Source organism: Hippoglossus hippoglossus, chromosome 8 (assembly GCF_009819705.1).
Source record: "Hippoglossus hippoglossus isolate fHipHip1 chromosome 8, fHipHip1.pri, whole genome shotgun sequence".
NCBI classification, from domain to species: Eukaryota; Metazoa; Chordata; class Actinopteri; order Pleuronectiformes; family Pleuronectidae; genus Hippoglossus; species Hippoglossus hippoglossus.
Window position 1 is genome coordinate 4,542,545 of NC_047158.1, and position 19,278 is coordinate 4,561,822.

A 19,278-nucleotide genomic window follows, 5' to 3' on the forward strand; every position below is an offset into this window, starting at 1 on the left:
TCCCCACCCACAATGCTCTGTAATTACAAGACAATAAAGTGAGATCATATTCAACTATATAAATGAGTGGAGCAGCTAATTAACAGAAAACTCCAGTGAGGACATCGTTCGGTGTCAGTTTTTTTTTCCTTTTCTGATAATGGTGCTAAACGGTACTAAAAACATAAATGGGCTTTGTACAAAGAAGCAGCATAAACACAACACAACACAAACAACATCCTGAAATATCTATTGAATAACTAGACCTTGGAAGCACAACCGGCACATTGACCTCTTTACAAGAGTCAGGATTCTTTTACCACCACATAAACACAACCGTCATGTCCAGTGGTGCTTCCACCTGTATGAATATGATTAACTAAGCTCTGATTAAAAAAACACAGGCTGATCTCTTTAAATCCACAGCCATTAAACTAATCTGTAGATTAATCAGAGTCATGAGTACGGTGAGAGCAAAAAGAGGTGACGAGCAAAAAAAAAAACAAATGTGTGTCCAAAAATAGCCACAGCTTGACATAGTTGGCATGTGCGGTTATAGGTTCAGTGTCGTATTCAAAGTATTTTGTGGTTTCCCTGCGAGCTTTAGTTCACATAGAGCTGGGCAATATTGATAGAGACAAAATATAAGTATCTTAATATTAAATATATGATGATTCAGCAACATAATGCATGCCTGCACTCAAACCATTCTTGTTTATATTTATTAAAGGTTTGAAATGGGAGCATTTTAAATGTTGAGTTACATTCAACTAAACAGTATTTATTCAAATCAAACAATCGTACACAAGCTTTTAGCAGCTGCGTGATGTAGACCTACTGCAGATGCTGTGTAGAGCTCAAGCTCAATAATCAACAAAAATGGCGCTTAAAATACCAAAAAGTCCTTTAAACAAAAAATAGAAAAAAACATTTGCAAACAACATAAATTCAAGTGCACTTTTGTGTATGATGTTTTGCACAACAGCTCATTTCTAAAAAGGGATAAAATAAAAAGTACACTGTGTCAAACGTTTGTCCAAACATAACAAATCTTCCCCTATTTGCATGCCTTAGTGCCCGTGGGCAAGAATTGAACCCTGAATTGCCCCTCATAGAAAAAATACTGCACATAGATGCACTCTATGAATGTGTGAACGGGTGAATGGCAATAACCTGTACTGTAAAATGCTGTGAGTGGTCATCAAGACTAGAAAAACTCGATATAAAAGCAGACCAAGACCAAGAAGCTGTGTCGAGATTCCAAAGCGATTTAGGGGCAAGGCACAAGGCTCTTATTTTGAAACATGAGACAGCACAGACTTGTGTTAAGTTCACTAGTGCGGTCACATTCATCATCACGAGCATGATTATCATACAAATACAATAGAGATCGTACATCTGGCAACACTGGTATGTTGGATCACAGCGTTGAAACGTTCATTTATCAAGCGGAGATGTGGACATGCAGTTTCAGGCTTCGCTCAGTATTGGGCTGTATTTGCAATGGTGAAATGAAGCCAATGAAAAGTTCGGTCAGCCCATTTGCCTTCTAAGTCACATGCAAAGTTCCTGTCTATCTCTAGGCTCCACCCATTCTTTCTTTTCATCCAATCACACTTGTCTTAGCCAATCACCTGTAAGCTGTCAAAGTTTTCAATTTCAGTTTAGTATCAGAAAACCGAGTGACCTCCACCCTGGAGACAGGGCCATCTCCCTTCAACTGTCCAATCTGAAGCCTTCATGAGATGTCCCAATTGGTCCTCCATTGGTCATCATCATCACCAGTGTCTCTGCCTCGGGAAAAGTCTCATTCATTTGTGGCCCTTCTCTTTTCTCAAAAGGTTTTGCTGCATGTTTTGCAGATGAACTCTGTTTCTTCAGCCTCTTGCTTGCGATACAGAAATCACGCCTCCATCTTCTGTTACTGTTTTACGAAGTCAAAGCGTATGAACTCACTTTGGAGTTTCACTTTGCTCACCCTCTTTTCCCTCTAGATAATAATACAACACATAGAAAAATTATGTACTACGCCAAATCTAGACCTCTGTAAAACGTTTATAACATTTCTTATAGGCCACTACAGAGCCTGAATAAAGCAACAGACATCCTGTTAGCTCTGTGACAAACACATCAAGACAAAAGCTTTATATTCATGACGCTGCGTCTGGCACTGCTCCATATGGACTGGCACTGAGTGATGGAAATGGAGTTAATAAACAGGGCTAGACGACTTCTTAATCACGATAGTTCAACGAACATTAGACTGTATCATTCGACGAGGCCCAGAGGGAAAAAATGGCCAAAACAGCCTTGGTCTTAAGTACCAATACCAAGTTTCATCAAGATTCATGAATTATCCTCTGTGAAATCAGTGGAATTGTAAAAAAAAGAAAATTAAAAGTTTTACATTGTTAAAAAAAGTGATTAAAATATTCTTGGACCCTTTGTGAGGATCCAATTTCAAAATTTAATGAGTTCTCTCTTGGCCCATGTCTAATCCTTCTAGCAAGTTTTGTGGAAATCCGTTCAGTGGTTTTTGTGCAATCTTATTTCCAAAAAAGATTAAAAAAAATATAACAAACAAACAAATTGACAGGGGTAAAAACATAACCTCCTTGGCTTTGGTAGAAGTCAAAGTGAGTGTTGTGGGGTCCATTGAAGGAGCCATTTGAAATGCTAATACTAAGTGAGCCTTATTAACATTCACCTCAAGGTACAACTGGGCTACCGCTGCCAAGGAGGTTATGTTTTCATGTGTGTTTGTTAGTGAACAGGATTACACAAAACAGATTTTCATTACATGTCATTACAGCGGGGCATGAGTCAAGGAAGAACTCATTAAATCTTGGAGCGGATCCAGATCAGGGGGCAGATCTAGTATTTTTTACACTTTCTTTAACATTGGTAAATAGGACGTGTTTCAACAATTTCCTTGAAATTTCAGAGACTTGATAAAAAATAAATAAAAATTCAGACATCTTTATGGGACTAATATTTATGAGTGTGCGCAATTTGGTGCAGATCCAAATAAAAATCTGGGGACTGCTGAGCTTTGGCAGAGTTATATGCTCTGCCGAGTGACATTCTAGTTATTTGTTTGTTTGACCTTTAGCAGGATTACACAAAAACTACTGGATGGATTAACATGAAACTTACCATGAAGGATGAGGAATGGTATTAATTTTTTGTGCAGATCCAGATCACGGGGGCCGGATTTCGTTCTCTTCCCCATTGTGAAGTTCTCAAAATTTAAGGCAGAGATGAAAAAAGTCAGGCATGTTTTGTGCGCTGCCTTCTATGAACAGGGGAAATTTGATGCGGCTTCGGAAAAAGGATCAGAATCGAATAAATATTTGTATTATTTATTCGAATAATAGGCTTAACCCTAACCCTAACAAATGTCTTTCAACTATATCATAGAATGGATAATTTGGAGTTTAATTTAAAGTGTTTCCATTTCTGTGACGATTGTATATGTATCGGAACTGAAGTGTCCTGTTAGTTACCACCTGTCAATGTTTGAGTCTGAGATGATCTGAAATGGCAACAGGACAAAACCCTGTGATTAAGGAAATACTGGATACAAATCAGACAGGGGGACATCACTGTATTTAATGTATGATCACAATATGGCTCCTCAGTCCATTAAACAGCTACATGCTTTATGATTTTAAGTACCTCTACAAGTGACCGTCAGTAAAACGTGTCTTAAACCTTTTATCTGTAAATAGCAGTCACATTCAGCTGCATGTTGGCATCTTTAAAAACCAGTGGTTTAACAGTTTAAAACCACTGAGACATTTAAACACTGAATCCAAAGCTGAATTTAGCAAATCTCCCTGCAGGGACCGCTACAGAGTGCACAAACAACTCTCGCAGTCACGCCATTAAGTTTGCAAATATCCAATCAAACATTAATGCTCTCTGTGTTTGCTCACAATCCCACAACCTCACAATTTGTGTTAATTCCAGTCACGATCTAGAAATAACTCTAGTTTTCATCCTGTGGTTTGAAGATGTGACGTCTATATTTATAAACAGTGATTGGTGGTACAACAATAACAAATTATTTCACTGATACAATTTGATTGAAAAATAAACAATTTAAAGTAATACAAAAATAAATGCACACATTTTCTCTATGGGTTGTTCTTTAAAACAAAAGTATTCATATTTGGTAAACATAAAGGCTAATACCAATATGCAACTGATAAATCCATTGTGCTGTAATTTATAATACAGTAACGCATTTACGCTGAATTCTATTGCTAAATCTCACTGCAGAATATAATGATGTTTGTATTTTTTCAGGTGGAAACAAAGCGTGTGTCAGACATCCGTGTCATTTTCCTTCCATTGCTGTTTTCTCTGAAGGTCACATCTCAGGACTTGTAACCCCTGCTGTGACTGACTCGTGAGTGCGCCCTGTTTCCCCACCTCTAAACATGTCTGTTGATTTACTGCTCCATTCTTTATGATGTACTTTTCTGCATCATGGCCTTGTGATAAATGGCACCCTCACGCTGTCATATGAAAAAGTATAAAACCAAGTCAGTGTCCTGCAGCTGTTCCCCTCTCCGGTGCACCCAAAGGGAAACCATATCGGAGGCGTCATGGTTCAAACACCTGTGATTTATCTGCCGCTGCTGACCCCTGGAGACAGAGGCACGTCAAACATATTCACTCAGTGATATTAGTTTCTGTCACACGCCTCCTTGCATTCACTTACCAATGGCACTCAAGACATATTAAAGACATGTATGCTTCTATATTAACTAGACATGACCAGTGATCGATATGCCACGGGATAAAAAAATGTCTGCGCGAAATCCCTATAAATCTGACAGGATCTTTACTGTTGTGTGTGAATACGAGCGGAGGCTCCTGAAATGTCTTGTAAATGTTCAGACGAAGCAGGAATCAATCGCGGAGTGTTGTGGCTCTGGCTCGAGTATCCGTGCATTAAAGGATTTAAATATTCAGGAGGGAAGTGGAGCTGAACAGAGCAGTTGGATTTTCTGACTCTATAGTATCAGATGGGCCGCGATCAGCAAGTTTTAAATGCCACAGCAGATGGAAAGCTGTGTAGTTGTGTTTTATTACAGTTCTGGCTTTGAAGTCTCACAGATTGCTGAAGCTCCCTCCCCAGCATATATGGTCTAACCTTGCTCACGTCTCACAGCTTGAGTCTTCACATGGGAACATGAGATGAAGCGTGGGTAGTTTGATAACGGCAGTGAATGGATCAATTCAGTTCAAACAAGATCATCCTTTACTCCAAAATACCAAAACATTTGATTTTCTTCTCTCTCCAAGGACACAGAGCCATGTGCTGGCTGGCCATTGCACAGATGTTTGATATACATCTCTCCTCTTTGCTTTATCTCATTAATTCCGAGTGTGACACTCAATCAGACGGCGTTTGCTTTGTCAGCGCACCATGCAGCGAGATTGAACAGATTGTATGTGCAAGTGTTTGGAGGGTAATAATCTTTTGGAGGCTGCAGATTACAATGCTGCTGTGAATGTAATCCATTTTGCAATAACACATGGATGGATGTTTACCTGGGGCTCAGGGCCGTTGACACGGTTCATTGATATTTATATTCCTACTTCGACCCTGACGCCTGACCTGTAAAATTGGGTGTGGCAGGTTACACGGAGGGCGGTGGAATCGCCCTTCGTCAGCCTTTGGCGGCCCCTGCGTTCAGCCTCATGTGTGTCTGTATTTGGAGCAGGGATCAGTGTAAGACCGTGGTTAAGCTGAAACCGTGGCTTCCCGTGCAGAACCAGACCCCCACCCACCCTCTCTCCACCCCTGCCGCCGGTCCAGCTGTCACCAGCCTGCTCTCACAGTTGACTCGGTGGCTGCCTACACATACTGCTGACCTCTGACATACACACACACATGTACACATGCTCTAATCCACATATGAGTATACCACTTTGGTTTTAATCTATGTGCGTATGTGTGCTGTCTTGTGGTTCTTAACTGCACTGAGGATATTTCCGCTCAGGGATGTGTAAAATAAACAAAACTACAATAAGTTTAAAGGACCAGTTCTCCCAAGTCATATACACAATTAAAAAGCTCATTTTCTCTCCTGTTCTCAGTGGCGTCTGCATGATGCAGATATGTGCTGACGTTTTCAAATACCATTAAACATTTGAAACAGATTCCATTAGAAAATTGTGGTTTGAAAAACATAATGGCGCAGGAACAGTGTCTTGTGAATCAAGATAATCCAGAGAACCCGTCAACAGTTTGTGTTGCTGCCCACAAATATGTCATATTTGTTTGTTTGCACTTTTAAAATACGTCAAAGCTGTTTTTACCATCCTGAATCCACATTATCTCAGCTACACATTCATCACATTAGTAGGTTTCTAGATCTATTTTTACTGTAGACTGGCTGAAAAAAATCTGGGAGATTCTGATTTTTTTATTTGGATACGCCTGCTAAATGCCTGATTGAAAAAAAAAATAATAATAATAATCAAGCTCAATGCTTTATTCCCTGAAAAATTAATGAAAATGTTGAAATCTGAACAAATTATTCCTGGCTCGTTCCTTTAATATGCATTCACGCTAAAACTGGTTTCTTTCCAGGCCCCGTCCCTCCTCCATCTTGGGTGGAAATTTTGTTTTTGCAAAATCCTGCTCACACATAACTCTGCCAAGGCCCAACACTCCCATTATGAAACCACATTTACATTCACTGTATGTGTCTGTTTGTATTTAGATCTGCACCAAATTGTACTTACTCATGATATCGGCCCCCTAAATGAATTTGAGGAATCCACAAAAAATGTGTTACACGCCCTGTCTTTCAATTTCAAATAAAGTAAAAGAATCCTGGATCCGCCCCAAAAAACAAAATTTCGTGGTAATCGATCCAGTAGTTTTAGCGTAATCCTGCTAACAAACAAACAAACAAACAAATAAACAAACGCAGAAAAAAAAGGGGTACTATCCCACCATTGTGTGCTGTTATGCTTATGAAGGCAACAACTTTTCAGTAGTCTCCGCACCATAAGCTATATCCAGTATTTTCTGACCACAAGGGGGCAGAAAAAAACATAAAATGACTTTGACTTCTCACAAATGGGTAAGGTTATTATGGCAGCTGCCGACCTTCCCATTCAGCAACATTATCACCCAATTCGAGTTGCATTCGTGTCCACCAGCTGAGAGCTCATGAGAGAAATATCAGGCTCTTTAGCTGCTAAATGCTCTGCTATGTTCACCAGCCAGTGTCTAACTGTCGGCTGCTCGCTGCTACAGAGAGGGAGCTGCAGCCAAAACGCTCTGCGGAGCAGCTATGGTAATAATTCTGTGTGAGTGACCCATTTCACATCCCAGGGTCATTTAATTTGATGTTTACTTGAGGAGTATTGATTAATTCAGCTTGGAGCAGGAACACATATCTTGATGAGGGTCATTTATATAAAGAAGACACACAAAAAAAGAGAAGGAGAAAGTATTAAGTTCATGGAGGTTTGTTTTGTAAAACACAAAACCGATTTGATTGGCTGGTTGACTGACCAGGCTCATGGTTTGCCAGCCCAGTTCTTCTAAGGGCAGCTACAACATGTAAAACTGCTCAATAGAAAGCAATCAGAGCATGACATAAACAACTGGCTTTTATAGTTTTCTCTGCAGATGAAAGATTGATTTTTTCTCTGTAATAAATAATTGTCTCCAGGAAAGGGAAAACGATTCTTCATCCTCTGAGATGCATGTTTATGCCACTTGTAAGAACCTGATGCTGAAAGTTTGAGTGCTTCCCTAGATCTGTTGAGCAGTTTGGTTGTGTTTGTTTGGTGACAACAGAGCAACAAGAGCAATGGAAAAGGGAGCAAGGAGACGGAATGAGAATAAAACCACGTCACGATCACAGGCTCACTGCCACCTGAGCCACCATGACGCCGTGTGTCACTTTCTGTTACACTGTAGTGCACAGTATCCGGCCTGATTCCTTAAAATTCATCTCGCAAAGTCGAACTGCTCCTTCTGTTTGGACCCTGACAGGAGTCTCGGCGCCCCCTCCACTTTGCAGGCTTCGGCTCTAAGGTTATCATTGTCATCATCCTTCATGGAGACGCTCCCCGCTGTGTCACCGCTCAGGGCTAATTGTGAAAAATTAAGCGTCACACATGTGGCTGTGAATAGAACCCAATTAGGCTAATCAATTTCCTGTATTACAAATTGCATATGCAACCCACCGGCGCCGCACATGCACAAAAGCACTCGGGTTGGTATCTGCATCCACAAGAGGCAGAAGAATGACAAGGAATGAGAGAAGATGCCTTCCCCCCCTCCCCCACCCCCCACCCCCCCAGCCTACGGTGTGTCTGTTTTCCCTCTCAACAGGGACAGGACGTTAGATGAGGCGCAAGCGGCGCTGCGCCATGAATATAAATGGCCCTGGAGTCTCTGCTGTGCCCGTGAGCCCAGCCATAAACTCCGGGAGAGAGAGGCACCGCAGCCCGCCACACTCCCTCTGCCCCGACTTTAGGATCTCATCAGTTAGCCTGCGTAGTATGAGAGCACCCCTCAGGGACCTCTGCTCCTGCTCTATCCCAACATGGATCCGTGCTTGACCCTCTAAACGTGGCCTGTCAGGTCTCTATAAATTTGGCGGGAAAGGGATCATGTGGTGATGCAGCATTGCCTGATTCAGATTGGAATTTACTACTCCTCCTCTCTCATGACCTTGGATAGATTGCTCCGATATCCTGAAGCCTCCGTCCCTCCTCTGCAGTAAATGTTTTACTGCCTCGGATGCCTGTGACTGGCTGTCAGTCAACACACAATACATTTGAAATTGTTGTCTGTAATACATGCATTGCCCTGTATTTTTAAAATCGTTTTGGCCAGTTCTCCTATCTCTAGTTTCCCTCCATCTCCATCCATCTGTGTTTCCTGCGTCCTGTCATCTCTCATCCTCCTAGAGACAGTGAAGATGGCGTGAGGTCTGACGTCTTTAACATTTGATTAAGCAGATCGGCGCTAAGTGTTCGCGGAAGAGCTGGACAGCTGACAAAGCAGCCGCTAACCCTGGGATACAAACCCAGAGGTCGTTTCAGTTTGCCTGCAGGCTGCAAACGCAAACGCACATGCACACACACACACACACACACACACTAGGACACTGCAGACTCACATGCTACTACAGAGCAGGTTTCCTTAGACAGTCTAACTATTTTAAGCATAAAAATATAATATTAAAAGTCAAATACATCACTTCCTGTGACAGACAGAAGCATAACAAACAGTAACAATCATGTTATTGTTCAAATATAGTTATAAAAGTATAAAAGTATAACATATACGTATACAAGCATAAGCCTAGTAATATAGAGGAATATCGAGAAACATTAAGTGTATGATGTGGGAGGGGAAAGGACGGAGATGAAATGCAATTAACCGACCCTAAGTGCATCTTACTCCTCAACAATGATACATCAGATTGATGCAGTTTTTTTAACAGAAAAAGGAAATTGAAGATGCGATCACTGTGTTCGTGTTACGTGTCGACTAAGTCACTAAACTAAAACCACGACTAAGAGAGTGCAAACACTGCATCAGTTAGTTATCATACCTGTGAGTTTGTGTGTTTGTGTGTGTGTGTGTGTGTGTGTGTCTGGGCGGTTGTTGACTAGTCCTTGATAATCAGATTTTCCTCAGCTTCACCAGATTGACAGTTGTTAATGTGTCAAATGTTTGTATATATTTAGTTTCTACTTGAATTATTCCAATTTTATTGTGAAACAACAACAGGAAGTAACCTAATGAGTGTTGGCAGCACATACTTGTCACTCTGAATTCTGTCCTGAAATTAGATGAGATGCATTTTTCAGCACTTCTTGTTAAGGAGTAATTTAAATATTTTGTCGATGGAACAAATGTCTGACACAGAATGATTAAAGATCAACAGATCAGCGGGTTCTGAATATTCTGTAGATTCACTGTTTGGTTTGACTTGTGAGCAAAAAGAAGAGAAGTGGTTGTAAGTAGGGCAGGAGTGATGGAGTGATGAAGACGAGCGGTGCCTCCCACTGCATGAGCCTGTTGTCTGGATGTGATGTCACAGCTGATCTGAGCAGTCCAGTGTCTGTTATAAGGTTTGAAAGTATCCAATAAGAAGAGTAGTAATCCTATACGACAAACTGTTACTGATACACGTATTAAACAGGTCAGATGGAAACGCAGCTTAACACTTTCGATGGATTAGTCGTGATGAGGGGACTAAACGTTGGAAAACCTTGTGACTGGAAAATACATGAAATGGGAAAGTAAATCATCACACGACATGCCACCTCTTTTTAGCAAGTAGCATTATTAGCCTAAATAAACAGTAAAAGCTAGTATTTCCATGATGCACTGTTTTTGGTTGTCGAGTCATGATATGTTTGCAAAGTTTGCACTTGACTACTTGGTCGTCACTTTAAAATGAATTGCAGCCACACTGAAGACTATTCTGTAACTGTGTAAATTAGTTTGAAGCCACCTCAGAGTAAAAGTTCAATAAACATTAAATAAGAAACACGAGCAGTTAAGAGTTTGTGTTTCAGTGTAACAACACTTTTGAACGTGAGGACATTTTGTCCTGTCCTCACCTCTTCTTTGTATTTGATCAGTTAGGGTCCTCACATGTATAAACCTACAATACTGTATGTCAGGGGTCTTCAACGTTTTTCAGGCAAAGGACCCCCAAACTGATGGAGAGATGGAGCAGGGACCCCCTACTATATATATTGTATAAAATTGTGTTTTATATTAAACTGGGCCTAGTGCCATGTATAAACATAGCTACCCTGTTATTGTGCATTCAATACTAAGCTATTCAAATAATACACAGGTTCATATGTTCATGTTTTTATTATTGTGTGTCGCTGAATGTGTGCATTGCTGACTGAAAGATAACGTCTTCTGCCATTTATCCGTTCGCTACAATATGTTGGATTCATGTTAATGTGTATTTAAAGACATTTAATTTTGTGGGGAAAAAATTGGTTGAAAAAATTTTTTTAAATAAAAAAATAAATAAAAAAATGTCAAATCAACCAAAAATTTCGCGACCCCCCTTCAGTACCTCCGCGGACCCCCTGTTGAAGACCTCTGCTGTATGTACTTTTCTTCCTGAAGTTGGTTCAAAACCATCCTTTTGAGGACCTTTTGACCTTTTGACCTTTGGACATTTTGACATTTTAACATTGAAAAGACATTTTGACATTGTTAGAATGTTTTGATGTTGTGAAAACATTGTGATGTCTTAAGGTTTTGAAGGTGCTAATACATTTTAATGTTGTTAGGACTCTTTGATGTTGCGAGGACATTTAGACAAGGCCATTTTTACATTGTGAGGACATTTGGAAATTGTTAGAACGTTTTGACGATGTCAGGACATTTTAACATTGTAAAGACATTTTGACATTGTTAGAACGTTTTGACGATGTCAGGACATTTTAACATTGTAAAGACATTTTGACATTGTTAGAACGCTTTGATGTTGTGAACAAATTGTGATGTTTTAAGTAAATTGTGAAGATGTGAAGAAATGTTTATGCTGAGAAGAGACTTTGCCATTTTGAGGACATTTTTACATATATTTTACATTTTGAGGTTGTGAGGACATTTTGAAGCTTTGAGGATGATTTGACATTGTTAAAATATTTTGACATTGTGTAGAACATTGTATGTTGTGAAGATATTTTTTGATGTCATGAGGACATTCTGACATTGTGAGGACATTTTGCTGTTATGAGGCCATTTTAACATTGTAAAGACATTTTGATATTGTGAGGACATTTTAAAGTTGTGTGTACATTAAGAAGACATTTCGACTTCGTGGAGAAAGTTTGACATTGTGGGGACATTTTGATGTGAGGAGCATACTTTGGCAATGTGAGGATGTTCTGAAGTTGTTAGGACACTTTGGTCAGTCATTAGAACTTCAAAGGGCTGTTGGAAGAAATTGTTAGAAATAGTTCTAGGTTAGAATAAGGATTAGGATTAGGGTAAAACATTTATTTGTGATGGTTAGGGTAAAGGTAAGGGGCTAGGGAATGCATTATATCAATGAGGGACCTCAGAACTACAGAAAGACAAGATTGTGTGTGTGTGTGTGTGTGTGTGTGTGTGTGTGTGTGTGTGTGTGTGTGTGTGTGTGTGATGGCAGTGGGGAGGGGATGGGATTAGTTGAACATCTGGTTAAAACAAAACAAATCTGCTTAATCACTGAACGTATCAGCTGTGTTATTGATCAAGCTCCTCCCTCCCCCCGAGTAACAGATTCCTTCATCATGTTGGTGTGACAATCGGTTTGTGTGTGTGTGTGTGTTTGTGTGCGTGTGTGAGAGAGAGAGAGAGATTGCATCGGTTCTCCCCGTCACATGCTGCCTTGTCACACGCATGCACGTGCACACACTTATGGGCGTTCACATTGCACTCACATCCACGCTGCTACATCCAATTACTGAAACTAGGATATGGTTGACATAACATAATGAAGAGCCATTTTTCACCTGCCTAACTGGGACCACACTGTCTGATCCTGCACTCCTATTCACTCTGGAGTGAAGCCACTGGAGGAAAGGCATGTTTAACCTGCACATGGTTAAACCTCTACCTGTGGTGGAGGAAGATTACAACCAAAAAAAGGGAAGGGGGAGGGGTCCTGAATAAATTGTCCAGGGTCCTGAGATGATTGATGGGGGAAGAAAGTGGAAAAGACAACAAACACAAACTGATGTTTTTGTCTTCCAGATTTTGGCCCAGATTGTTCTTGTGATTTGCCTGGAGCCTCTAAAATATGATTAACTATATGTATTCAACTTTTGAATAACAATTGTGAATTGACAAGGGGCAGCAAGTAGATTGGTTTTATTTGAATATTTTTTAGGGGCATTTTTTAGGTCTATAGACAACTGAGAATGTTTATTTTTGTTTTGCTTTTTATTTGGGTGAACTGACTCTTTAATATGCATCAGGGGAATTTAAATAAATCCAGCAATGATTACAGACTTTATAAAGAGTTTTGGTTGTAAAACAAATCAGACATCATTGATCTGGGTCTTGAAATGTACCCGTAGATCATTCTGTATATTTATGCACAATAAATGTTTTCTATAATTAGAGTTATAATAATAATAATTATTACAATTTTTATAGCACCTTTCAAAGAGACCCAAGGGCACTTTGAGTTAATCAAATATTGGACGATGACCACAGGGGTAGGAAAGTGATGTTGGGACGTCCCGGTGGATTCCTCGTCTCACTGCATCACTGTCACTTCTCTTTCGAGCCAATCAAACGTACAGACCTTCCTCTGGTGTGTGACCTCTCTGTCATTAAAGCAGTTTCCACACTCAAACACAAACTGTAAATGAACAAGCGATAAGCAACTGCCCATACACAATATTATATTTTGTAGCTCCTGATTTTCATTAAGAAATCGTGTGGCACCGTTGCCCTTGTTTCCTGTGTGCCTCATGTGTGATTGATTTTCAGGGTTAATTCCAAAGGTCCTTCATCTTTTGGGAAGCCATCGATATGAGCAATTTACGACGTGGGCACTTTCTTTCACTTACAACATCTTTTTTATCTCACACTGAATCGTGCTTCCAATTTACCAATTCAGGTCTCATTCTCATGCCTCAAAAAAGGAAACAGAAAGGAAGAAACAACCTGTTCTCTATTCATGGAGCTAAAGTGCCAGAACGGATCCTTCAGTAATTACAGCAAGCTCTCATTCTCTCACATCCTCAAAAGTCACTCTTCAGTGGCAGTTCAATTTCCCCCTGCAGCCACAACAACAGCAGCAGCAGCAGCAGCAGCAGCTCAGCAGCAGCATCCCAGGTCTGATGGGCAGCAGGTATCAAAGCCCCTCTCTAACTGTTTACAATGTCGCATCGATCTGCTCAGCTTAACACCCCCCCACCCTCGAGTTAGCTCGGCGAGTTAAAGCAACAGTTACAGACACCGCGCTCACCTACGACAGCCACAAAAGCCAAACACCGCGTGCTGCCTGATGCCGCTGCTCGAGCATCCTGTCGAGTCCTGCTTCTGATCCGATCCTCTGCGCTCTGATAATTCCTCTGCTGACAGGGGTGGTGGAGGAGGAGGAGGAGGGCGAAGGGGGGGATGCTACTCAAAAATACAACAACACCTCCAAACCAAGTAGTCTCCAAAGAAGCAGAAACATTTCACCCTCGATCCCACTCATCCCTCAAAGTGAAAAAGAACATTTCAGAGCTGTGAGCAGACAGGTGAATGATGTGATGAATGAGATGATGACACATGGAAGTGCAGCACTAAGTGGTAGACGAGGGGGATTCGTTACCTGTGATGGCAATCCACATCCAGCCCGGGCTCAGCACCACTCATCCCGTGTCTACAGCTTCAGCTGTCCTGTTCCTCTTTTTCTTTTTTCTCCCCCCCTTCTCTCCTTTCTCTCCCCCTTGGCCCTCTTCTTCTCTTCCCTCTCCCTTCTTCGTGCTCTCCCTCCTCCTTTCCTCTTCCTCTCCCCGCACTTGTTTGAGTCTATTTCAGTAGCAGCAACAGAGGAGCCCGCTGCGACGGTGGCATGCTTTCCAGCACTTTGGCAGAAGGTCACATTATCACTCGCTGGTAAAAAGGCTGAGGAGGGGGAGGTGGAGAAGAGGAGCAGGAAGAGGAGGAGGAGGAGAATTGACGGAGTGATGGAGGGGGATCGAATCGAGCAGGTGCCGGAGGAGAAGAATTAGGTAAAGGAGCAAGGAAACAAAATAACAAATCGTCCGCAGTTGCTCTTGTTCTCTTGGCTGAATGTTCCAGGTTAGAGTTAAAAGTTTAGACATCTACCTGAGTAGAGGCTTTTCAGGTAAGATGTCCCAGAATGCTTTGAGTGGAAATCTGTGAGCGTGCATATTTGTCTGTCAAGCAAGTGCCTTTTTAAGGATGTTCAGAAGCTGCCCACCTCTGGGGAAGATGATAATTCCTGTCTTGGCCGGAGAATGAGATTTCGGGAAAGCTCCAAAAGCCGCCAGAAACTTACACCACGCTCTAAATATCAGCACAAAACAAATCCTCAACGTCCAACTCCTCAGTCTTGTCCCCTCTCACTGCCCAGTTCATGAAGACGCAGACGTGCTCCATCTTTTCCCCGAGACACCTGTCCACACTGTGACTCCCCATCTATCACAGATCCTGCAGGGTGACCCTTAAGTCTTCATTTCCCAGCCTCCATTCTTCCTCCTCCTCCTCTGGTGTGAGCAGCACTCTCGCGGCTGCTCCATCAAACTAAGACTCGGAAGAACTGATCCAGCTGCCCGGGACGAGGCTTTCAGGGGCCTGCGACAGATGGTCAGAGCAAGGGGACAGATGTGAGTCGGCCGCTGGAGTTTGAAAATACCTTCCCAAAAAAAAAGGGGATCCGCCCCCTCCCCCCTCCCTGGAAACACACCTTGTTTGCGTCTTTCAGTCTTTAGTGAACTGCTCTAGTCCCACTTGTCTCTTCTCTGTCTTCTCCTACCTGTGCCCCTCCATCCCTCATCAGCAGAGCTTTCACTCTGTCTGCGCTGGCCGGCTGTAATCCTGACTCCTACACTCTGTGTCACAGGAAGGGCTTGTGAGCTCTAATCATTATGTAGTAAGGATTTATCCTCTCATTCTCCCTCCCCTCCTCTCCGCCGTCCTCCCTCCGCCCCTCCCCGTTTATTTCCCCTCCCTCCGCCGTTGGAGCGCCGGCCGCCCTACAACTCTCAACGTATACAGCCTCTTTTGTAGCCATCACCGTGTAACACATCACTGCTCCTCACGCCTCCCTGAGACCCATTTGTTTGTCAGCTCATCCTTGTTTCTCCTGTTACGCTCCGTCTCTTGTCTGTCCTGCTGCAGCTCGCATCAACAGGTTTGCCCTTGAAATGTTCTCTGGGACAAACAGGGTCAGTGCTCACCATTTTAGCTCCGTCTCTTCTGTAACGCATCTGTGTATATTAGGTTTGTCCATGAGGGTCTACGTGTATGCAGGTTCAGTGTCAATGCACTACATGTGTGTTTGTTTACTCGGAACTTGACAGATCTTGTATGAGATATTTCAGTATCACCGCTCATGTTGTGCCATAATTAAAGCAACACTATGTAACTTGTACTGAGCAACAGCACCCTCTGCAGCCACAGGTGGTGAAGTAGTTTTCATGTAGAGGAAAAAAAAGAAAGGTGTATAACTGTGTTGACTGTAGCTCTGACTGCATAGTCCCTCTGAAGCACAACTTAACAGTGGCTATTACCCATAATCCCCGGCTTCCTGAACCAGTGGAGCTGCCAATCTAAACCAAAAATCGACACCAAAATCTGTTTAGAATTCCTCGTATTTTAAGTTTCCAGATGAACACTGGTATTTACTGACCTCTAAGTCTTTTTGACTGATCCACAGTTCAGCATTACTCTTGAACTTGCTGGACCTGATTATAATGATTGAAGCTGCGACTATCAGTCAGGTCCACACTTCTCAAAGGAGATCGTACCCATTCACCAAAGTTACATCGAGCAACAACATTCGGGGGTGAGAAGTGGGCATGAAAGAGGAAACTTCTCCGTATTCCAAGTCAGTGAAGCATCAATATCGTTTTAATCAAGCTGCTGTTTCATGATCAAAAAGTTGCATAATGTTGCTTTAACATGAAATTCCAGCATAGTCGTGCCATAGTTAGTCCACCAGAGGGCGATGGAAAGTTTGTCCCGCTCAGTGCAGACCAAAAGTATGTCGAATGTGTCATTCCAAACCGACATGCTTCAATCTGCCTCTGGTATTTGTGAGAGTTGCAGTAAGTAATCTTGAGTGATGCAGTCTGGCCCTGCATTTTCAGTTCACCCCAGGGCTGCTGGATGAGGCTTTGGTCAGGGCTCTGTCCAGACCAACAGGCCAGATCAAAAAAATGTCTTTATGGACCTGGCATTGTTAACAGATTTATTGTTAGTTGGAAACAGGAAAGAGTTTTCCACTAACCATTTAAAAAAAGAAATCTCGACAGGTGTAGCGTTAACACGTCTTGCTCAGTAAAGGAAGTAACAAAAAAGCATGTTGATATTAAACAGTTTGTCCACCAGAGAGCAGTTCAGTAGAGACCAGAGAGCGTGTCAAGATGAAAGTGAAGCCCAAGTGTCTTGATCCCCCCCCCTAGTGGCTGGCTGCAGTATAGGTCATAAACCCAGCCTCCTCCATGTTAGCAGATGGAACCTGGACCAAAGTAAAGATCTAAGCATGCTACACGTCAAATAAATGTATTCTCAAAGATGGTTTCTGTCATTTTATGTAGTTCTTGTCACACTGATGTTTGTTGAAGTGTTCATGTTTCTAAGTTTTGGTTTTAATTAGTTATTTGATGATCATAATGATCATAATGATCATAATGATCAAATAAAAATTCACGGTTGGTTGAGTGCATGTATCAACGGGAGCTCGATGCCATGGCTCCACGTCATGGGCACAAGATGGAGAATTCATGAAACAGTGAAAATGATACATCCCACAAGAATGTACAGTTTCTATAGAGCAGTAATCATTTGGAAAACAAATATTGGTACAAAAATTGTAACCTTAATTTATCTATACTGGCCTCGCAAATCTAGTACCTTTTAGGCTTAAATGAACCGTACCTGTATAATTTCACACATTTGTTTGTATTTAGAGGAAACAAGAAACCAACTTTGATTTATCAATTCACATCAGGAAGCAGAGTGGATTCCTCGTAATGAGTCCTTTCTCTTTGTTTCCTCTCGAGCCTGCTCTTTAAAATCGACCGATTCTCTTCGTCTCATCTCATTTCTGGTGAATAATTATTCAATTGGTTCCGTCAATAAGCTGCTTGGCTTAATAACTGCAGGAGCAGAGCCAAAAACCTGAAACTGCTGGACTTCCAGCTGTAGTTTGTTGTTAGCGAGGACATTGTTTCATTTAAGAAAACTGAACATTTTTTTCCCCCTGTTGGTTCAGGAAATTCAGAATATAAACATTATCCTCCAGCCTCTCGTACAAGATTGAAAGAAATTTAATTAATTAATTACATATCCAACTATTATTATAATATCTGAAAAGGTTAAAGATTAATTTGTATAACCTGAGTTCATGATTCGCCCACTTTATGGCCTGTTGCTGTATCAGTAAACTGGGCAGTTGTTCTTGTCTTTGTCAGTCAGGGAGAACGGAGTGGAATAGTTGAGGTTTAATGTGCAATGGAGACATAGTTTAATTAAATTTGTTTTATTATATTCATATTTATGACCTAGACTTTAAGCATCAGTGTAACTAAAACTCTTTTCAGACGTCTGGACATTTTCCTGGAATTGTCTGGAGGGGCTGCAAGTGAAATGTCTGGAAAATGTGTGAGTGAGTCCATGTGAGCAAACAGCAGGAAAAGGTTGAGTGAGCAAGTCGATGGGTCGATGACGTTTCTAACATGCAACAGATACGAAAAAAATGAAAAAAATCTAAATATAGAATATGAATGTCTCCAAGAGGAGCCATATATGTAAGATATTGCACCTACATAAGATATCAACTTAGAAAGTCGGTAATATTCGGGACTTGGAAGAGTCAGAGATTGCTGTGAATGCGTCTGACCCGGACAATCTCCCGCTGTGTTCTTCAAATGTGAAAAATAAATTTGGTAAAATGTTTGGACCCAATTTTCTATGTCTGAAAATGACCTTAGTGAAGGAGAGATATCGAACAAAGCTCCTACGTGCTGAAAATGATAATTGCTGTTTACAATTATCACACGGCCTTCTCATTGAAAATTATTACATTGAGAATTATTATTATCCATTACACTGGAGCTAAAAGACAACTGCTTTGACCTTGGCTGATATTTGCTGGACGCCATCCAACACATGTTCGCCCTACTACTCATTTTAACGTCTATCCTCTCAGCTCAGAGCCTCAATGCTGTCGTCTCCAGAATGTGTAGGGTTAAAGAAAATGCTGAAAGGTCAAGCTAGAATCCAGCACATTACACAGGAGAGACCAGTGCAGGATTTCTGCTGGTGACTGTCTTGTTTCCTCAAGTCTCCAACTTACTCCCCCCCAAACGATGGTTCCAGAATTCCTGTACCTGTGTTGCAGCGCCCATTTACCCCACTTCCAGGTAACATTTGCAATATTTCATTGCCAAGCTGAAAACCATGTCCCTCACAAGGACAATTGCAAACTCCTCCCGAGCAAAAAAGGCCATTAATCATAATGTTTTTTCCCCTTGTGAAAGAATCTGTGGAAAAAATAAAATGAATCCTTTCTCTTTGGCAGGACAACTTCT

General features: G+C 41.5%; 1 protein-coding gene across 1 annotated transcript in view; it reads right to left on the minus strand.

Annotated features, from left to right (window-relative positions):
- Nucleotides 1–15,576, minus strand: part of grin2ca (glutamate receptor, ionotropic, N-methyl D-aspartate 2Ca) — a 74,260-nt gene extending 58,684 nt beyond the window's left edge. Inside the window, 1 exon segment of the mRNA XM_034592387.1 lies at nt 14,328–15,576. The gene's annotated coding sequence lies outside the window, so the exon portion shown is untranslated.
- Nucleotides 15,577–19,278: the final 3,702 nt, after the last annotated feature.